Source organism: Mugil cephalus, chromosome 20 (assembly GCF_022458985.1).
Source record: "Mugil cephalus isolate CIBA_MC_2020 chromosome 20, CIBA_Mcephalus_1.1, whole genome shotgun sequence".
NCBI lineage: Eukaryota > Metazoa > Chordata > Actinopteri > Mugiliformes > Mugilidae > Mugil > Mugil cephalus.
The window spans coordinates 9,808,176-9,830,395 of record NC_061789.1 but is presented as its reverse complement, the minus strand read 5'-3'; the positions used below and the strand labels follow the sequence as shown (position 1 = coordinate 9,830,395).

The 22,220-nt window shown below is 42.0% G+C and overlaps 1 protein-coding gene across 5 annotated transcripts in view; it reads left to right on the top strand.

Annotated features, from left to right (window-relative positions):
- Positions 1-4,675: 4,675 nt before the first annotated feature.
- rbfox1 (RNA binding fox-1 homolog 1) overlaps positions 4,676-22,220 on the top strand; it is a 214,003-nt gene continuing 196,458 nt past the window's right edge. For 3 of the 5 annotated variants that reach the window (XM_047571405.1, XM_047571407.1, XM_047571406.1), the window contains exon 1: positions 4,677-4,738. The gene's annotated coding sequence lies outside the window, so the exon portion shown is untranslated. Of the gene's footprint in view, positions 4,739-22,220 lie in introns of all 5 variants that reach the window. The other 2 variants (XM_047571409.1, XM_047571404.1) reach the window with 2 other exon arrangements.

The following is a 22,220-nucleotide window of genomic DNA, read 5'->3' as shown; positions in this document are numbered from 1 at the left end:
TCATTTGTGATCAAAGCTAGTATATACCAGAACATGCTACGATTTGAATGAAATATAGTCCCTCATGTTCACATCACTCAGCTTTTAGCTTAGCCCAAGCTTGCTTGATGCTACGACACCATCCAGAGTGTCCTTTTCTTTTTAATTTATTTTTCATTTGTCATGTTTTAGGACATCTTAAATGTGTTTGTGCAAGCTTGTTAAGATGCTTCGTGTCCGGCCTTGATTACAACTAGCAGCTCGTTTCAAACGCGAACATAGCTGATACTATTTCATTTTGTCAGTCAAATATTGATTTCATTTGCAGCACAACAACTTAGTGGATGGCAGCTGGCCAAGAGAGGTTGAGTGCAAATTTACTTTCTATTCAGCCTCATCAGGAACTATTGTTTCTTTCTAATGTTAAGACCTGAAAATCCTTTGAGGCAAGGCAAAAAATTGTGTGGAAAGAGTCACCCAAAATGAAATGGGCATCCTGGAAAGACAAAGCAGGGCTGTTTGTGTTGCAATTTTTATCAGTAAGGCCATTCAGAGACCAGATTACACATGATTCGTGATTGTGATGATTTAACTTTGAAGCAGATGTCAGGTTTTTATGGAGTTTGTACCAAATATTTTGCATTTTAAATCAAAATACTATTTTATATTATGAACAAGCATTTGATCGTCACGTAACATTCTGGTTTATCAGATAAGAAGTTTCCCTCAAATGGCCTCACATTATTTTAAAGCACTATATGTTCTAATGTTGAAATAATTGCAAACTAAGTTTAGTCACCCCAAATCGTAACTTTCCTCCATAAACCTTCCCAGCTGGTGTAATGTTCGTCTTCTGAAAAGCTGCCACTGGCCAAGCACATCTACTGTCGCTATGGCAAAACAGCTCTCGTCTTTCGTTGTAAACCCTTGTGCTTTCACTGCTGCAGGAGTTACATGGAGATCTCCTGATGACATTTTGTGGTTCTTGGAGGCTCATGGGCTTAATTTCCTGTGGTTGCCAGTCCTCCACAAACTGGCAATCAACACCAATTAGAGCTGATTTTCCTCACGCTGGAATGATTTCTTTTGAAGACCTTTTTTAAATCCCTTGCCAGGCTCATTGGCTTCCACAACCTTCTCTGGCAGGCTTTTACATCTCTCCAGACGTAGGCATGATGAAACTTTGTGTATATGATATTATTTGAAAATTACACTTCAGACCGAAACGGAGCATAAGACCATACACGAAAGGCGTGAAATGTGTGTAGAGGAGGTAACATTACAAAAAAAAAAAAAAAGACACCGTGAATACATGTTTGTATAACCGGATATTGAATGAAAAGATGGCTCCCAGTCTCAAGAAGCTTGGCAGGAGAGACATTTTCCAACACAACCATTATCCCAAATAGCTCAGTGTATAGGATTTGAATCTGGTAACACACTGGGAATATTTTAACTTAACGTATGGCAACAAAACTGCTCCCGTTTGTCCAGTGCATGATCAAAATACCCGAAGAACTTTTCTTTTCTTGAAAACTGGGAAATGAACAAAAACAATGAAGTAGCCATCTGCACTGGCCACTATGGGGTACTGCATCAACACACATGAGTTGTAAACTAGTTGGCATCTGAGGCATGTCATGGGAGTGACAGCTCAGCCTCTGAATGAATTCAGAAGTCCGTCTGTGACGCCTAATTTCTCAACCATCTTATAAAATTATAAAAGAAATCTTACAATTTAGTAATTGCTAACACACAAGAATAAAGTAGACTTTGCAGCGGTTAGAGGTAAGGTCATGGTCAAGTTCTTTCAATACAGGTTTGTTTTTCGTCTGTCTAGCCACTTCAGCTCGTCTGTACATAGTGGCAGAAGACCTACAAACAAAGAAAGGAAAGAAGGCAGAAACATCCCAACCGACGGCAGGAATCTAACCCGCGACCTTCCTCCCGTGAAGAGAAAATACCAACCGCGGGAGCCGTGATACCCCACACACACACACGCCGGCATCACATCAGCATAAATCTAGTGGCACGAGTCCCTGGACCTGCTCCAAGTGCTGTGTGACTGAGATTCAGGGACGGCAGATTTCGGGGAGGGTCCGCCGGCAGATGGGAAAGGCCTGACACGCGCTGTAAATCAACACACTCGGCCGAGCGCACGTGGACGCGCGCGCACCACCACTTCTAATCAAACACGGCGCAGACACGCTGTTCTTGCCAAGCTTAACTATGCGGGTGTTTGTGTGGGTGCTCGGGTGTTGTGCGTTTGTGTGTGTGCTTGTGTGTGTCTGCGTGTGTGTTTGCGGCAGCAGATGGTGACGGTCTGGTTACCTGTGTACATGCAGGAAAAAACTGAGCCGATAAAGAAGATGAGTCAAACCGAGAATGATGAAGTATGAGTTCCGCGAACACTAAGGTGTGTTTCTCATTAACCCATCAGCGTTAAGTGGGCTGTGTGGCTTTGGTCCGCGTGTATCGGCGTCTCCTATCCGGGGGATGTATGTATTTGTCATTAATAAACCCAGCCACACACACACACACACAAACACACACACACACTCCGGCTTAATAAGGCCATCTGCTAGAAAAAAAAAGATCAAGGGATCAAGTCGGATACGGTTTCATTATCACCCTAAACATCAGTAAACTTGGCGGAAGCGGGAGACGCCGTTCGCCGAGGGCACTGATATGACTGGGGAAAGTAAAGAGATCAAGGGCCACATTCATCGTTATTTCGCGTAATTAGGAAACCTCCTTAATGGCGCTGTCTAGGCGTTCCGGCTAAGACGCTGCTAAGCTCCCGAGAGCAGCTTTTTACCGAGGTATTAAGAAAAAAGCTTCTGAGCCAAGATAAGCAACGGTGATTGCTGTTGTTACTACGAATGAATCATGTTTTCTAGGTGAAGTTACCATCGGTTCACTTTTCAGACTGAGACTGTTCTTTTTTTCTTTTTTTTTCCAGCAGGCAAGCTGTTTTCTGAAATATTCATGAAAACCAAAATCTTGGCGTCCGCAATCAGGATCCTTCCTCAGCTAGATATTTCTTTCCAAAATTTTCAGCCATTTTCTAATATTCTAGGTATATTTTTTTATTTCAGTTCATATGAACTGAGATTGTCTAAAGTTAGCGTAGTAAATGTCAAAAGCTGCATTTAGCGGTGATCATAATGTTTTGGCTGATTAGTCTAGAAGGCGCCTGCTGTGCCGTGTCAGCTACCTCTTCAGATGGAAATGAAAGCCTGATATTCCAACAATGCTGCTGTCGGGATAATCTTTCCGCTAAGATTCATGTCACCTGCACTGGGAATTGAACTCACAACCTCCCGGTAGTGGGACAGCTGTGCCACCTGCTTATATAATGGTATCTGACTACCACAGGGCAGCTTTGTCAAGATCAGTTTGTCAACCATCACTTAGAATGGCAGTGGACTGAAGAGTGGCAATTATTAAAGGCCAAAAACCATGTACCTACAGTATATGAGAAGGCTTGTGATGTAAACACTGGGTTCGAGTCAGTGTTACTGTCCAGTAAAACAACAATCACTTACAATAGGGGGTCTTCAATGCTTTTCAGACTAAGGTCCCCCAAACTAATGGAGAGATCACGTGGGGACCACCTACTATACGTGTTCTACATTAAACTCATTGTAGTGCTTATAAATATACATTTTTATTACAATTTTGCATTCAATACACAGGTTCAAATAGATGTATTTTTTTTTATTTCAAACATGTACAACAGCAAGGGGGCCGTGCAACTGCCGTAAACATAAGCAGGGTGTAACATGCAGCCCCGTGATTGGCTCAGGAGCGATACTCTATGCGCTAAACCACCAATGCTACTTACAGAGTAGGTGGAGCTGGGGCGGATTGACGGGTAGACCAAAATCTGTCGCCACATACATCACCTGTATTAGTCATCAGCTAACACTAGCACATGCTAGCTCGCTTGGTTAGCAAGTTGTATCCATAATTCCCACAAGCAATGTTGCACATTTAACTTAATGCTGAATGTTCATGTACATCCCATAAATTCCTGAAAAATAAAAACATATTTACCTGCCGAAAAAAAAAATTAATTAATAACGGTCTTTAGAAAAACATATACTGTTGGTACAATGGACACTTAAGCTAACCCTGACCTGCATCATCAGTCCCTTTGAGACCAGACATCTCAATCATGACCCTTTTTTTTTTGACATTGCAATATAGCAATGACCAGCAACCAGGTGCCTCAGCTGCAGATGTTGTGAGGGGATGAGCAATGCTCATTGACTACTTTTTTTTTTTTCATGGCAGTTTTATCAAGTCAACACACGCTGTGTCTAACATAGAACAGTGGAAATGTGAAAAGACATTCAACAATCAACAATCTTTCAACAAGTAAGTCATGTACTTGTGAGGACTTTTTTTTTTTTTTTAATTTGGCAGCATTAGTTTGTCCATTCATGTGCTGAACACCCTGTAGTCCAGACAGCCCTCGCTACGCAGAGCGCTGAGGCGACAGCTGTTTACGCCTGCGCCTCCACTGTGTGCCCGCTTCCATCCAATTTCTAAGTCGGGTGTCAAGTGTGTTTTTCAAATTCAAATTATGTTTGGGCCCCGTGTAATTGCTGGCACGTTCAAAGCCAGGTCTGTCACACCTGCGCAATGTTTACTGTGTCAAGCTAAGAGTCTGTGTCTTTGTGTGTTTTTTTTTTTTCTCCCACAGCTCTTGACAACAGAGAGAGGCAGCACCAGACATAAGGAAAGCAACCCGGTGAGTATGGCGATGTCGCTTTCTTTCTTTTTTGTTTTTAATCTCTCTGCCGTCCATTTACACACTGACAATCACACCGCTTTGTTTGCGTTCATTACTCAGATTATTTTTACATGTTAGTGAAAAGGGAATTATGTGGTTTCATTTTACCCAGCACAGAGTGAATGTTACTCATCACAGCATTACACAACTTTCAGTTGGCACTGAAGTCGTGGTAACTGAAGTGTTGTTTTTGTCAGTCCAGTCTTTTGGTTCCAGCACGGGGAGATTATATTTGAAACGTTAGCACCTTTTAGCTTGTGCTTTTGTTTGGAATTACAAATGCCATTGTTTCCCTGTAGCCTATCTGGTATTCATTTATTTTTTATGTCTTTGACAACGTTTTCAGGCGAGAAAGACTCAATGCAGTGTTGTACTTTCAGATACTCTGTACGCACATTTAGTTCTTCAAAATAAAAGTGTAGTAGCTGTGTAGAAGATTGGAAATCAGAGTTTATGGGTAAAGTTTAAGCTTCTGCTTTTTTCATACAGGCCTGTATTTGTCTGGTGAGTGTCTGTCTTAACAGTCAGGAGCGTGTACTGTTTGAACACTGATGCAGACTTTTCTTTTTTTCTTATTACATCTCATTAATGCAATGTTCAGACTACATGATCTGCTAGACCTATAAAACATAGGCTTTTTGACTAACAAGAGGTGTCTCATAACTGAGTGTTTTAAGAAGGCTGCCTGTTCAGACTGAAAACGTCTAAAAGTAAGTTAAGGGAAATCAGGCCTAAAAAAAAGGTCTCTGGCCAACAACCAAAAAAAAAAAAAAAATTCTACCCTTTGCTTTTAACTCTCCTTGGTGCGCTTTTGTGCACTTTTTCAAGCTACTCGACAGGTAGGTTGTTTCAAGTATGTTGGTAACATCCTCTAGTTCCTCAAATGATTCTGTCTCAGGGACTTCTTTCTCACCATGTAATCCCGGTCTGACTTCACAAATGTGAGATCTGGGCTCTGTGGGGGACCATCTGTTGAAGGACTTCTTTTTCTTCTCGTGGCCGTGGATACTTATTTGTGACTGTGGCCGCATGTCTCCTCTCATCGTTCTCATCTTTCTAGAGAAAAAAATTCTAGTTTTTGAACAATACACACCAGGACGTATGTATATTTCAGGTCAAAGCAATACCCGATTGCAGTATAAAACGTGAAATGATTAATAGTAGGTACGCTTTCATTTTGAAAGGTAATCACACCCAGTCAATAATTACAAATATAACAGACTGCGCGTGCATTTAAATGTGGGCGTGTCCTGAATTTTCAAAATAAACTGAAAATGAGGAAATAGATATTTATTAATGAGCTGAATTTAATTTGCAAATTCGTATTTAATATTTTGTTTTGTTACCTATTCAATATCTCGCTTAAATACATTATTAATACATTGCCTCTGTCTTGCATATATTTTCATTTGAACTGTCCAATATAAATTAAAGTAATTTACTTTACGCTACAGCAGTTTAACATTCTTATTTGTACATAAATCAATTTGTAATCCAAATACTAACAAGCATTTAGCAGCCTGGCCGTTTGTTGCTTGTGGTTGTTTTTATCTGAGGAGCTGTCCATGGTGCTGAACAGTCGTGTACAGCTAGCGGCCGCTAGATGGAGCCAGAACGCCGTCTAAAGCAAGCCAGCCTGTCAACACAGAGGCATTTAAACGGATGTGGTTGGTGAAGTTGCACACTTTATGTTAAGCTGGTCACAGGAGGAAAAAAAAGCTGTATTTTATTGTATATTTATTTATCCTTTCCTTTGATCCAAAATTAAAATATCAAAACACTGTCACTAGTTAAGAGAAGAGAAGGGACAGGGAACAGGTGCAGCCTTTCTTCCACACACATTAACACATAACCTGAAGATTAATTCAGCTGTTGAGGGTTCTTTTCCTACTTTCCTCATGTCTGCAATGGACTAAGGGAGTAACCCACAAATTGTAATACAGTGTCGTAACAGTGATGCCGGATGAAGGACAGTAATAAGAGATTTATAAGCACTATGTGTGTGATTTCAGTCTGAAATGGCATGCAGTGTGAGATTTTGGTCTCAGTTTTTTTTTACATTCCTGCATGACTGCACTGACCCATTTGTCAGTGTTTAGAAACCCCCCCTTACACAATGCTGCACTTCCCTTGCAGTGGAGACCGAGGGGCCAGCAGAGGGCATTAAATATAGTGCAGTACATATAGGTCTTGCATAAATATAAGCTTGACGATATTTATCCCAGAGATATATTTATGTGGTTACCTAAAAAAAAAACAAAAAAACAACAACCCTGAATAAAGTTGTATGGCATCCTTGGGGGGGAACAAACAACAAATATATTCAAGCTGCCAGAACCACAGAACCAGTCGAGCTGAGACGTGAGCCTGCAATAAAAAAATTAAATAAATAAATAAAAATTCCAGCTCTTGTGGGGAATATAGCAGCCTGCGGGGGGTGCTGTGCTGCTTCAGACCTTTATGCGGTTAACACACCACTCTAAGAGAGTACAAGCCAGTTCTAGAGGGAGAAGTGAACATCTACTTTTAGAGCTGCTGGTGGGCAGAAAATATCAGCGAGCTGCTACTTTAAGAGCCTGCTACCCAGCTTACATAAATAGAAGCAAGGGATGTGTGGAGAAGAAAAGACTCTCCGCTCAGTTAATCTGGCACAGTATTAAGAGTATAGAAAAAAAAAAAGAAAAACACTTCAAGTGGAGAACCTTTTGTTTAAATGACCCATATTACATGCGGGGCCTTAGGGGACCTGCGGGAGAAAAAGGTCTTTCTCATTCGCACTGCTTGATTATGAACGCTGCCCGGGGATATTGCTGAACTTCAGATAATTGCGGCCGTCCAGAGCTTTTGGCTTTGATAGCCTAAACAAACTCACCTCCGCGCCGCGTCCTCCAACTCACCGCGGCTCCGCTCCGAGCTGGAGAGGCCCTTAATGCAGAGGACAGCGTTCAACTTTTAGTAGAAGAATGGCGGCGGATCAGCGGGGAGCTGGCTGAAAAGTGGAACGCTTCACCCGCAAGCGGCAAGCGCGTAAACACACACACGGTTGCGTTTTAGTCGCTTCAGAGACTTATCATAAGTGTATCGTCTGCTTGCATAAGGCGTGCTCAGACATTAAGCCAAACCATCAACCCCTAAAATGTAATGATATATGTAAATGTCTTTACAGGGGAGGCGAATCCTCACAGTGCGACTGTGTAAACAGATTAATGCCCCCACAACATGAGTAATGCATGCACGCATGAGAGGGGGGGGGAAGAAAAAACGTACGAATAGGAGAAAGGAGGATGATAGATGGTGGAGCCATTACGGATGATAAAGATCAACCGAAACGAAGGGGCCGGGGGATTGTTTTCTCCGGTGTCCCCGCTCCAGGTTGAAGTGCGTTCCATCCTGTTGGGATGGAGGGTTGACTCAAGACGAGGGCTCGGGCTCATCAGTCAGCGCTGAAGATCTCGGGCCAGAGCGGGACCAGCAGGGCTCTCCGTTCGCGTTTTGACCGCTGGACTGTCGGCTCCACTACTGATCGATTCCCACGACCGCAATATTTATATGTTACTGTGTGCTGCAGCCGCGTTTCAAGTCAGTTTCATGCATCGCCCTTTGCCTGGGCATGAAAGGAACGGTCGCATGCGAAGGTACAGGATCAGCAGGTGGAAGCATGTTGCAACAAAAACACCAGGTTAGGTTCTGTTTCACGATGTTCCACGAGCCTCCGGTTTTTTTTTTTTTAGCACTGGGTTACATCAACCTACTTGTGCCACTGACACTGTGGGCGTAAGTCAGCCCAAAGTATTGGATACTTCACTGTGATACTGTGAAGTCAACCCCTCCTCGCAAAAGTGATCTCTAGTCTTTAATTTAATATTCTGAGAATGATTGAACTGACTAATTAAATTGACGACCAAATTCAATGCTAGCCTTTTATATTTATGAGATTTTATCAGATTATCAACTATTTTTTGTATTGCAAAAAAAAAGTAATTTGAAGTAATAAGTGACTCCAACTCATTCATTCGTTGCAGTACCTCAGACATATAATGATGTATAAAGTTGGAAAAAAATTTAACTTCAGTCAGAAAACTTTATTTGGTTAAGTAAACAAGACGTGTTTCGGGAAAAATAAAGTAGAAAAATCTACCCAGAGATCTAACAATCTAATATGTTTGTGTGTAATAAACACTGCACACACTTTATAGACAGTTTTATACAACTCTCTATCCATCCATCTAATTTAAACTGTTTTTGTTTTTTCTATAGCCAGGTTGTGGTGCCTTAAAATAGGAAGCAGAACATAAAATATGCATGGCCACTATGTGGATGAAGCAAATTCCTCTGGTCATGACGGGGAGAGGTGCGGCCCGCATTTCAGGATCAGATGTGATTCTATACTCGGATGCTGGGTTTTCTTGGGAGAAGGATCACTGTGGTGGCGCAGCAGTGTTGCTTATTTTCTTAGATTTGAACCAGCTTGTGCGTTTAGCCTCCAGATCACACACACTCTACCAAAACCGTATGCGGTCACTCTGGTTTCAGGGTTCCTGTTAATGGATGTCTTTCTTTCTTTTTTTTTTGTTTTTTTGCACTTGCAACTGTTTCATCACATTTCCGGGGTGTTTCCGTTCTGTAAGTCATCACTTAGGAGCGACCGAGTGTGTGATGCAGATAGAGAGGGGCCAGTAGGGGGCAGGAGGTTTTCAGTTTTCAATCTGGTTTTTTGTGTGTGTCGGTGTGCGCAAGAGCGGGAGAGCGGCCACAAAGGGACTTCATCAGTTAATTAGTTTTTCTCCCTATTTTTTACTCTTAGCCTTCCCATTGGGGATTTCTCTCCCTCTCTCTCTCTCTCTCCCTCGTTCTCTCCATCTCTCCCCCTCTATGTGCATGTGTCTCTCTCGCTGTCTTCACTGTATCGTCTGTATCAGCAAATTATACTGCAGGGAAATCTTTTTTTTTTTTTTTTTCCTTTTAAAAAGCCTCCCCTCCTTTCTCTCTCCCCCTCTCTTTCGCTCCTTTTTTTATTTTTACTTCGCTCCCTCGCTCTCTCTTTATTCCCTCACTCTTTTTTTTTTTTTTTTTTTCCTTATCCGTGTCTCCCTCCATAAGCCTATTCCCCTTGAAGTGTGCTGGTTATGGATGCTCAAGTTGTCGGCCTGAGACCAGGAGATTATTAGGAGGATACATGATTAAAGAAACTCTCATTTCCTCCATGGCTGCAGAGAAAAGTTTGCCAGCAGACAGATTCAGACCCTTTTTAGTTTCCTTAACACGTCTGTTGGCACAACCAGACTACAGGGCACGCTGTCTTACAATGTGGCATTAAAAGCACTGGCTGTTCCTCTCTTTAATGCCGAAATGGAGCTTTCTTCCTTTTTTTTTTTTTTTACATCGAGAATTCAGATCTAAAGTGAAAGAGAGCGGAATGAGGAGAAAATAAAAGAGAGAAGAAGGGCCGTCTGGTGATGGGGTACGGAGGCATCTCTGAATATATTATTGTTTTGCAGATATACCATAAAGGAGGGGTCTTCAATGTGTTTCAGGTCAAGGACCCCCAAACTGATGGAGGGATGAAGTAGGGACGCCCTTACCTACTATATGTGCTCTATATTAAACTCAGCCTAGTGCTATTTATGAATATACATTATTATTATTCCTTTGCATTCAGCAGTAGGTAGGTTTTCTTTATCTGTCAGTTATATATCTATATCTATCTATCTATATCTATCTATATACATATATATATATATATATATATATATATTCTTGACAGTTTTAACTTCAAACACAGCTAAATACAAACATAGTAAAATATGTTTGAAACTTGTTAATTTGTATCTAAGGAAATTTAAATTTGAGTGGCAAAATTGTTGGGAAAAAATATATATTACCTCCTCCTTTCTCAATATATTACCTCCGTGGACCCCCCAGGGGTCGCGGACCTCCTGTTAAAGGCCTATGGCATAAGCTTAAGGTGGCATCATCGGTGGCAGTATTTTTAAATTTTTTTTTCTAGTTGCCAATGTTTAAAACTGCAATGATGGGTCGCCATCAAGTCTTTATTTCTATTTGAATCTCGGAGGCTGTATCTTGCATTAGCCAGACTCAGTTCTTACCAGAATATGAGTCTGCCAAATACCTCAGTACTTAACTGCATAGTCCTACAACCGATTGGAGCCATTATGTTATAAACAAGTGTTCCAAACACATAACACTGCCCAGACGCAGATCGTTTCCAGGATGTAATCACTTCCCAACAGAATGACTTCAGACCATAGACAGTGTAAAGATGGACTGCGCAACAGCTTCTCAAAGGTTAAGCCAAAGCAAATGGAGCTCCCCCTGGTGACTGGCTGCAGTATAGGTCATAGGCTCCACCTCCTCCAGGTTAGTGGATGGGACCAAACTAAAACACAAAAATGTACATCAAATGATTTTCTTTCATTGTCGCCAGTTTATTGCAGGGCTAACACAGAAAGACAGAAAACAATTCACACGAAGGAAGCCCATGTAGACACAGGGAGAACATGCAAACTCCACACAGAAAAGCTCCAGTCTGATTTGAACCCAGACCCTCTTCAGATCTAACCACCACACAACTGTGCCGCCCAAGTTCTTTTCCCTTCTAGTGAAATTTCAAGTACTGTTCCACTCAGAGGCTGCTCTTCTCTAGGCGGTTGCCCAGGATGCAGCCTGGCGGAGGGGGCAATGCTGAAATGTTGTTACTGAGTGACCTGACCCTCAACCTGTTCTGAACCATGCTCCGTGGAAGAGGGGAGGTGGGATGAGCTATGCTCAGTGCACATCAGGGGTTAGAAGATGTTATCAACGTGAAATATTTTCATGTGGACTAATTGCGTAATTTTCATCGGTTCCAAGCTCCAAACCAAACACCCGGATGTATTCTTTCCTTTAGGTATTATCAAGGATCAATCAGGAGGAAACCTTGTGTGCACCTAGTGTGGACGGGTATCCCAAAATGCATTTTGAGAGCATCATTAAGTTTAAGAGGCTGTTCCAATTTCAGGTTGACCATAAGACCAGAGTCCGTACTTGGGAATCAAACTTGTCAAGTCAGAACTATCAAGTACACAAACCAGACATTTGCATACTTGGTATAGATAGTTATAGATATAGATAAACTAACCCAACTTTCCCTGACAGAAATTTGGTGGAGGGGGAATGTTCGGTCTGGTTTCTGGGTTGTAGAAGCTTTGTAACCTTTTGACAGCCCTTACCGGTCTTGTTACTTTGAAACAAAAGGTCTTTCTACAAAGGAACATCAGACTTATTCTGCATGATGAGTGCGTCCTCATCATATATATTTGTGACTCCCAAAGCAAATAGAGAGTTGCACAGTGCATTTTGTAATGATGTCACTTCAATTAAATCCACGCAGCTTCCAGACGAGAATGCTTTACTCTGCAAGTTCCTGTTTTTTTTCTTATGTCCATTGTCAACGCCCGCTCTCTTGCTGCAACATCGGCAATCACAGTACGATGGTAATTATAGGAAAGTTTGCGGCCATGCTTAATAACACAAAGGTGGATATTAATTGCCGGTCTGTGACAGCGTGTGTGAGCTACTGCATCAGACTCTTGCGCTACACGCACACACACATCCACAGCTTGAATTCCATGTCCTCACTTTAAATCACACTCTGGTACTTAAAAGTGCCCTTCCACAGTACACCCACCACTCCAGGCTCGTCCGTAAGGAAGCTTGATATGTTTTATTTCCTCTATGAAAATGTGCTGCATTTCTGCTATTGATTTCTGTCCAGCGTGTGATGAATTAGCTTAAAGTCCTACTCCTGGAAATGAAGGAAGATGTTGGCCTGGCATATGAATGTTCTGGACCCCAGATGCTGGCGTCATCTACATATTTCTGCTCCCCCGCCTTGGGAGGTGCCCAGCAGAATTCATTAGAATAGCAAAATATTAAAAAAAAAAAAAAAAAAAAAAAAAAGTATTGATTTTGTCATTTATAAAAATGCTGAAGTCATGTATTGATTGCTGGCCGTGTTGCAGAGGGTGCAGAGGGCTACTGGCTATGGCTGCCTCGTTTTGGTTTTGTGGCGAAGACGCATCGTTTCCTGAAGGGTGGGTTGAGGTTTCATGGCGGTTTTACGGCATTGGCGTGCGGTAGCAAGCAGAAACAGTGTTACTAAATAGCAATAGTTAGCAGCGCCCTGCAAAAAAAGATTTAGATGACGCAATTCTTTAATTGTACAGTTGACTGGTGAGTTGTCCTCCTTCCATTGTCCATGAAGGTTTAGCGTAGGGCGTAATGGAGTGGGAGGGAGTCATTGGGATCATACCCTTTAATTGGCTGCGTACTAGATTAAAACGCGATAAAAAGTGACAATGCAAAGCTCTCAAACCGAATGAAATGCCAGAGAATGTTGTTTTAGGAACAAGGAGGCAAACTGTTACAAAGTTTGGGCGCTACAAGCTGCCAATGCCCCCTGTGCTGACCTGAGTGACATTAATGTGGTTCTAGGAGATCAGAGCCCGACATTTTAGTGATTTATACCAATCAGGGACACCTTTAATCCGCTCACAGCAGATTTATATCATTGACCATCTTGTGACAATCCTATGTTCTGATGGGAAACTTTCAGATCTGGCATTCGTTCACGTGGATGTTACTTAGACATGTACCACCCACCTAGACCAGACCAGACATCCCAGCCCTATAGCAGTGACACTCCTTCATGGTGGCAACTCTTACCTTCACCACTGTACACCATGTTTTACACGTTACTATGGCAACCATGTACATTCGGCGCTGTCTACAAATGTCCATCGGCACACCTTCTCGACCTCTTGCTGTGAATTCAGTCTTCATCAGGTAATAATATCATCATCACCTCTGCGCTTCATACTGAAAAACACACATGCAACCAACAAAACGCGAATGCAAATGGGGGTCGAACATTGCTTACTTCACGCTCTGGCCCAAAACATTGCGAGAGTGAACGAAACACGCGCTTCCCACTTTAAGCTCCGAAGCGTCTCGGATCGATTTTAGCTGAGTGTCTCTCTCTGTAGCAGGACTTCAGGAAGCCCTGTTTTGATTTTTTGGCCTCTGAATCCAATCAGTCAAATCAGTGTTCTGGGAGAAGAGCCAGGGTGAAATGACCGCTCAGCGCCTCCCTTTCTGCGGTAAGAATTAGAGGGAAGGAAGAAGAGAGGCTTAGTCGAGGGAATCCGCGGCAGGTCTGCTTAAATTTATCAGTAGGGGGAAAAAAATACACTAATAAGCAACTATTTGGGGTTTTTTGTGCCACTGCAGAAGCCTCGTTCAGAAGCGTGTAGTGTCTTCGCTGAGGGAGCAGTAACGGAAATGATTTCCAAAGATGAATGTGAGCGTTTTTTTTTTTTTTTAATGTGTGCGGATACGCTGATGCCGCTTTTTGTCAGAGCAAGTACTTACATCTGAGTACCGAGCACACATATGAGTGCTTAATAATAATAATAATAATAGTAATAATAATACTACAAATTGAACAATGACATTTCCGTTGGCTCATTTGACATTTTCAGATTTGTTTTGTTTACTCTCGTTCAAAAACACAGAAACACACACATTTTTACACTTTGCTGCAGTGCATCTGTACTCAACCTAGATAGAGTGGAGTGCTTTATTTATTTATTTATTTTTGCCTGTGCCGGTGAAGCAGCTCTTGACGGCATCAACTAATGTTGCATTCACTGCCTGGACGCCCCCCGCGCAATGTTTAAAACATCCGACTGCTTCACGTCCGACTGCCGCCACAACGACAACAACTCACTTCTGAGCCAAAAGGCCCTCGTTAGCAGCCAGCTGCAAAGTGTGAGCGGCACACGGGGAGTCCAGTGTTGCTCGCGGCTTTTTTTTTTTTTTTTTTTTTTGGCGTAGGACGCAACTTTTCAGAAGGCCCCGGTGTCTGAAGTGTGTCATCGAACGCACCTGCTACGGCTTGGCTAGCTCGCCGGGCCCTGCTTTGCATACAGAACGACCCTCCAGGGAGTAAAGTCCTCATCAAGCCGCTGCGCAATTAAACTGATGAGAGACACTGAGCTAACGCCGCTATTACAAATATTAGTGGTGAAGGCGCGACAAGTTGTTGATTGGATTCTCTTGACGGCGTCGTGCAGCAACGGCTTCGGTGATGGCTGCGGATGTAGTATTTTGGCTGTAGTACGCTAAGAAGAATTGTATATCTTTTGCACTTCACTATGGCCCATCATAAAGGACAAGGCATCAGTAGACCAATAGTTGACTTTTAACGTAGCTTCTCCATTTTTTGCCTTTTTAAAAAAAAATTGGTAAAGAGCTGGCGATTTTTTTATAACACTGGGTACTAGCATGAGTGCATTTCTACTGCGTGTGTATATATATATATATATATGTGCATGTTAGGCATAATCCACTGTACACGTGGGACTTTGAGATATGACACACTGAAAGTCTGCACGAGTGAGAGCCTGATTCACTGCATCCTCCGTTAGCAGAATATGCCCATTGTCATTGAAAAACAGCTGTTTGTGACTTCTTTTTTTTTTTTTTATCCCCTCAAGGCTGAGTGCAGGGACAAAAGTGAAATCAGCTGAATGTTAAGTCTGCGAGATCTACCTATTTAAAAGTCACTCCGCTTTGAGTAAAATGTGTTTCACCATGCACCGCTGGGATATTTAAACAGTTGCTGCTTGAGTAGTTTGATTGTAGCTCTTGTAATTATCGGTGTCATTTAATTCATTGTGGACATGATTGTTTTTTGTAATGTGTGGGCGGCAAATTTACTTTTTGTATTTTTAAATGTCACTGTGTCATAAATTACCTAATATAAATTGTTGGCTGTGACGATCCTGATCAAACACAGCTTCCTTGATGCTACCTCCATATACACTGATCAGGCATAACATTATGACTACCTCGTGCTAAAACGGTTCTGACTCATCGGAGAATGGACATGGGCCTTCTGAGGGTGTCTGGTAACAGGATGTTAGTTAGTTAGTGGGGCGCCATTGGGTCCTATGGGTTGAAGAGAGGGGCCTCTGTGGATCACCTCACAGATACTTAATCAGTTTAGGATCTAGTGAATTTGGAGGCCAGGTCAACACCTTTTGCTGTTTTTATTTATTTATTTATTTTCTCTGTGTGCCTATGGGATGAGGGTGCCTGGTCTGGTCTAGGTGGGTGGTACATGTCTAAGTAACATTCACACGAATGCCAGGTCCAAAAGTTTTCCGGTAGAACGTACATTGTCACAGGATGGTCAATGATATTCACTTCCTGCCTGATCGGTATACATAAAATTTGCAATATGGAAGCTTAATTTTTCCAATGTTGTATCCATTACCACTCATGTTTATGTTGCCAGTCAAACATGACACTCATGACCAGTGTGGGAGCTTATGAGAGGACAGTAGGACTTTCAGTTTGCCCGTTACAGTCATTTGCGATAAGATGCTAGCACCATTTGCAACTGCAGCGTAAGCAATGTGCTCACATTGGTATTAAGCATTAAGAAGATGAGCAGGAGCAAATTCGCTGCTCCGTCTGACAGCGCCGAGTGTCTCAGAGTTGAAACCACGGTCACCGAGTGGTGAAGCGGGATCTGTATGTTCCCTTCCCTTCTGTTTGTGGATGGAGGGTGGGTGTGTGTGTTTGTGTAAGCAGCAGACATACGTGTATGGAGAGGAGGATTAATTTGGGGCAACACTCTTGAGTTCCAGCCTCACTCAAAGTAAACAAATCCTCCCTCCTCTTCCCATTCTCCATTTTGAGGAGCTAGTTCAAGAACAACTCTCCACTTGTAAATGCCACACAACGCATCAAAGAAATCATTTAATTAGGTGAAAGCAAAACTGACAGCCTATTGTAGTTTGTTTTGTTTCCTGGACAGTGCCATTTCCAGTGCTTCAAGGCCCTCAATCTCAAACCCACATGTAATTTCAACCTAAGAAAATACAAAACTGCCCTCCTAATTAAACATGCATCAACTGGCCCCTAATGCTGAGGACACACTACAAGATTGTTTTTGCCATATTCTACCCACAATTCCCAAATGGGCAAAGTCTGCACCAGTTTGCACTAGTTGACAGTCGGCATGGCTAGTTGGCACAAATATGTGTCAGTGTGTGAGTAGGACAGACCCAACCCGACCTCAGTCGCAGTCAGCTAAACATTTTTGAATTGTTTGACGCTTCTAATATGTGGTAAACTCTCAACTCTAGCATATTTTCTGTCTCTCGATGGTGCATTCACTGACATCAAGGACAAAAAACAATCTCTACAAACACAGTGCCAAGTAATTAAAGACAGAAATGAACATGAACACATATCATGATAGAATGGGCTTCACATCATCCTCACCTGTCTTCTCAGAGGCGCCACTGTTGTCATTGTCACGTGTTCAGTGACTAGCCAACAGTAAAGTCAACTAGTTGGTACAACACCTGGCGAACAGCAAGAGGGGAGAGTGTCAAACCTAGTGAACCTAAATCAACAGATTTGCAGTAGGAATGAATAGAGTTGGGGAAAGGATTATATACAATGTCGGTTGCAGTGCATGCCACAAGTGTCACCCTCTCGAGAGTTCGCACAAAAGTTTGATGCGTTCTGTTGGCTTTAGTTGGTTTAAAAAATCTGTGATCCCTTATCAGGTGCAGTTGTTAAGTGTGTGATCTTTCAGTCTTTTAGTCGTCATACAAAATCTTGCTGAAGCCAGTCTGTTAGTGTGTACTCCTAGTCTTTTCAAAATCAGTAAAGACTGTGAAATTTGTGTAGTGTGTAGCCAGCTTAAATTGTTCTGATCTGACACACCCACCATCCCTATGAATCCCTGTATAAAACTGTCATGGTCAACTGTTTAACAATTTAATGTGCTTCATGCATCACAGCTACTAAGACTGATTCAAGTGCTCTGCTCATGACCGAGGGCCACGTAGAGCTAAAGCAGCCATTTTTTTTCTTCTTTGATTGATTTCATTAAGTGATGAAAGCCCGGACACTTTCAGTCTGGAACCTTATCAGTTTGTTTGGTCATTTGTTTTCATCTTACACACAGATCTGAAACCAGTGTTATGTACAGGTTGTATAAAGCTTCAGACATTCATGATATTATCACTCTAACTAATTGCATCTTTTGTCATTTTCACTTCATTTTACATTTCTAGTTTTCACAAAGACATGATCCAGCTCCCCATTCAACCTCGGATTTGGTGTAATTACTGGATCTGTCAGTTCTTGTTCTCGTTCTTTTTATTATTATTATTATTATTTCCATGATTTTACCTTTGTTCAGTTTTCCGATTAGTTTTTGGGGGGGTAGGGGGGACAGAATGATTGGTCTACACTTTGGTTGCCCATCAACATGCCTCAATCCTGGATATTACCATAGTTTTTGCACCCATCCCTACGTTGCAACACGGGCACTTAAAGTCACACTTCCATGAAATTCCACCGCCATACTACCAGCAGTCTCTTTCATGCATTATGGTCTTTGTTTTGTAAGGTGGAACCTGGATTTGGAACGTCAGGTTAGACCTGCATGGTTGGCATCCCCCTCAAATTAAATAAGACCTCCCCGTGGCTGCCTTACCTCCTGTCCACCCCTCATGCCATTGTAAGACTCCCCTAGGTCTATCCTGCAGCTGCTGGTCTGCTTCTGTTCTGTGAAACAGTTATGGTTGGGCCATCTGACCTCTCAATTTCTTCAGTTTCACTGAATTGAGGTGGGACATACAGCGTGTAGCAGGGCATTAAGACTAACAATATTAGGAAGGTGATCATGTAATTCACCATAATCCTGATCACATTTGTTTTGTTTTTTAAAAAAAAATGTGTTTGTGTTTTTATCCGATCTTATTGTGTGGACATTTTCTTGAAATAACAAGTATAAACCAGGTCTAACGCTTTTTGGTTGCAGTTACACTCGTATTATAGGATGTCAGATATGATCCGCCTGAGGTGCACAAAGTGGCTTACTGTGACTGTGATATATGATCTCTTTTCAGCAAGGATTGTCTGGTTTATAACACCAACCCACACGAGCTAGGGCTTTATTGTTTACACAAACGTTGCTTTTCTGGGGTCATACGAGTGACAGTCTCACAGCTCAGCATGATCGTGTGCATCTTCTCGGTCTGAAGTGTGCCATTTGAAGCGCATAAAAAAAAAAATAAATAAATAAAACTGCAGCGTGCAGCTTTCATTTATCTGGAAGGGAAATGGAGCTCAAAGCCAACATTACATAAGGTGTTCATATTAATGTTGCTATTGTGAGGAACATGCGTGGGTGGGAATAATAATGCAGCTCCTGTCACTGTGGTGCGAAAGGAAGCCAAAAAAAAAAAAAAAAAAATATATATATATATATATATATATCAAACACACATCGGTATCTGTTCCATTGCTGCTGTTTATCAGTTAATGATAGGTCATTTTACACTTGAGAATAATAATGCTTACATTTCTTCTTCATTTCAAATACAGTAAATCACAAAGACATGTTTCTAGCACATTAGAGGATTCATCCATCTCTCCTTCCTTCCTTTCTAGAGAAATGTGTTTACTTAACCCTAACCTCACACAAACATTCTACTCTAAATGAAATATACTTTATCTCATTAAACCAATGGTGAGAAACTACATTTGTCTTAACCATAACTTATTATGTTTCTATTAATGTTACTCGAAACCCAGTGTTATACAGACTTAGGAAATGTCTTAATATAACTAACCATAACCTAACCTAACTTCTGTGTAAATAGAATATAATTCTAGCCTTAAATCAAATCCTAATCTCATCCTAGCTTTGGCCTAATTGTCACCTTAATCCTCGCCTTGACCCAACTTCTGTCTAAATTTAATGTAATTCTAGCCTGGACCTAACTCCAATTCCACTTTAACCCAATTCTACCATTGATCTATTTTCACCCTAGACGTAATCTCATCCTAGCCTTGGGCTAATGTCAACCTAATCCTATTCTCAGTCTGACTTCAACATTAATTTAACCTAATCCTAACCTTGCTTTAACTTCAGTCTGGATGTAATGTAATCCTAGCCTCGATCTGACTCCAACTTCAAGTACACCAAATTCTAGCATTGGCCTAATGTCAACTTAGATCTAGCTCTGACCTTTTAGTCTGAATTAAACATAATGTTAACCCTTTAAAACCTAAACATCCACCCGGATAAAACCCGGATAAAAAAAAGAAAAGAAAAAGAAAGCCGTTACGGTGATGATGACGCACGGCTGCTGACAGCTGCAGGTTGGGGAGCGACGCAAGATGAGAAAGACGGAAGAGAGAGTTGTCTCGAGAAATTTCTTGGTAAAAGCAAAGTTAGATATGGCCTTGAGAAGTCACGAAGGCTTTCCAGACAAAAGCCCAACTTTCCAGTATTCAGCCACATTTTGAATTTTGTCAATAGTGCAAACCACTGTGAGTTATGGTAATTCAAAAGATGCGCGCTGGTTACCTTGACCTAACTTCAGTCTGAATTTAATCTCTTTTTAGGCTCATCCTAACCTCAATCTAATCCCACCCTTGAGCTGACTTCAACCTAAATTTCAGTCTGTATTTAACCCACCCAGCCTTGACCTGACTTCAGTCTGAATTTAGGGTAATTTCAGCCTTGACATAACTTCAGTTTAAATTTAATCTCAGCCTTTACTGATCCTAAATCTAAACTTGATCATATCCTAACCTTGACCTAACTTCAATTCAGTGTTAGACTTGTGTATATGTACAACAAAAGCACACAACTGCAGCATGTACAAGCACCTCTCTCTATACATTTTCCGTCTTTAAAGCATCTGAACACATACAGCAGTCTAACTCAGTATAATTTTGTTAAAGACATGTGCAGGCCTCTGTACTGTACACACACACACACACACACACACACACACACACACACACACTCACTCACTGACAAGCTGTCTCTATGGTGGTGTTAAACTGCACAGAACAGCCTGGAGGTGCAGCTGATCACAGTGCTACTGATAAGGCCTAACAGAGTGTATCAATTGCCTGTGTCTTGCCTCCATCCCGTTTGTGGGGAGGGAGGGTGGGTCGGGTTTGTACCTCCAGCACCATTTTGCCAAATGAAGATTCTGACTTTCTTTTCTGTAGCTAATCAATTAGCAGCCTCCTCCTCTCGCCGCCCGCTGCCTCCTTCCTCCCTTTCTTCCCTTTCTTCCCGCCTTTTTGTCTCCTGCTCCGAGTGTTTAATCAAACACGATCATTATTACAGTTTCTGTGCTTCTCTGACACTTCGGATGACAATACAGTCTGGCAGTGAAAGATAAGCCCCCGTGGTCTGTAAATTAATCTAAATTGTAGTCAAACACGCTTTACATTTACGAGTCACAAGTCAGACTCTTCCTCTTTTGAACTGACCCAGTTTCACTCCAAGCTTTGCATTTACGGCAAACCTGACACTGATACACTGGGACTTCAGAATTGTCATAATATCAAATGCCATTTTCGCTTGGCATTTTGTTTCAGCAATAACCACTCAATGTAATTATATTCTATAATTACCTCTCCGTGCAGTTGTTCCCATTGTTAGTGGCTGAGTCATCTAATCCTGCTCTGATTGGCGTTCCTTGCACACAAGACATGGATTTCAGTGTTATTTAAATTTCAACCTGTCAACAGAAGCCTCTCTGATCATTGATCCTCTTCTATAACGCTCTATTTTGATCGGGTTTGAGTTTATTTTTCTTTCCGTGATTTACGGACAGAAAGTGAGTCATGTCTACATGTTTGCTTACTTGCCTCGCGCTACAGTCAACGCCCAATCCAAAGAATGACATGAATCTTCTCATCTTACGCCCTGCACCGGCAAGATGAATGCGGTTTTTAGGCTAAGATTCAGATCAGCTCTTGCCAGTGTTGTGCTTGAAGGAAGCAGAGGAAGAGAGGGATGGCTGGGGGGGGAGTGGAAGTTGGTTTGTGTGTGCGTGTTAGTGTGTGTGAATGTATTAGTATGTATGAAGTACGTAAATGGAAAGGCGCATACTGCTAGCGTAAGGGACTTCCACGGCACGCCGGCTTCGCCTCGCTTCTGCTCTGCTCCGTCCGCATATTCTATCCATCACCAATAAATTACATATTAATGCCTCCTCCGCCACCCCACCTGCTCTACACTAATCCACCAACCTCACTCTTGCGCCGCTTCCCCCTTCGCCGGCCCCCTTTTCTTTTCTTTTTTGCCTGCCCTACTCCCCGTGTCTTCCTTATCCCTCCTTCCATGTAGCGCTTTTTCTCCCCTTGTTACGAAGGATGTTGCAGCCATGGTTTTTAATCTTTGTCCTCCGCTCCTCCTCCCTTTTGCTTCTGCTTTCATTTGCATATCACTCACGCACGTATCTCTTGATCCAGTAGACTCACCTTAACTTGAACTGCATGAATATCCAATCCGCATATTCCTTCCTTTTCACTTGTCTGG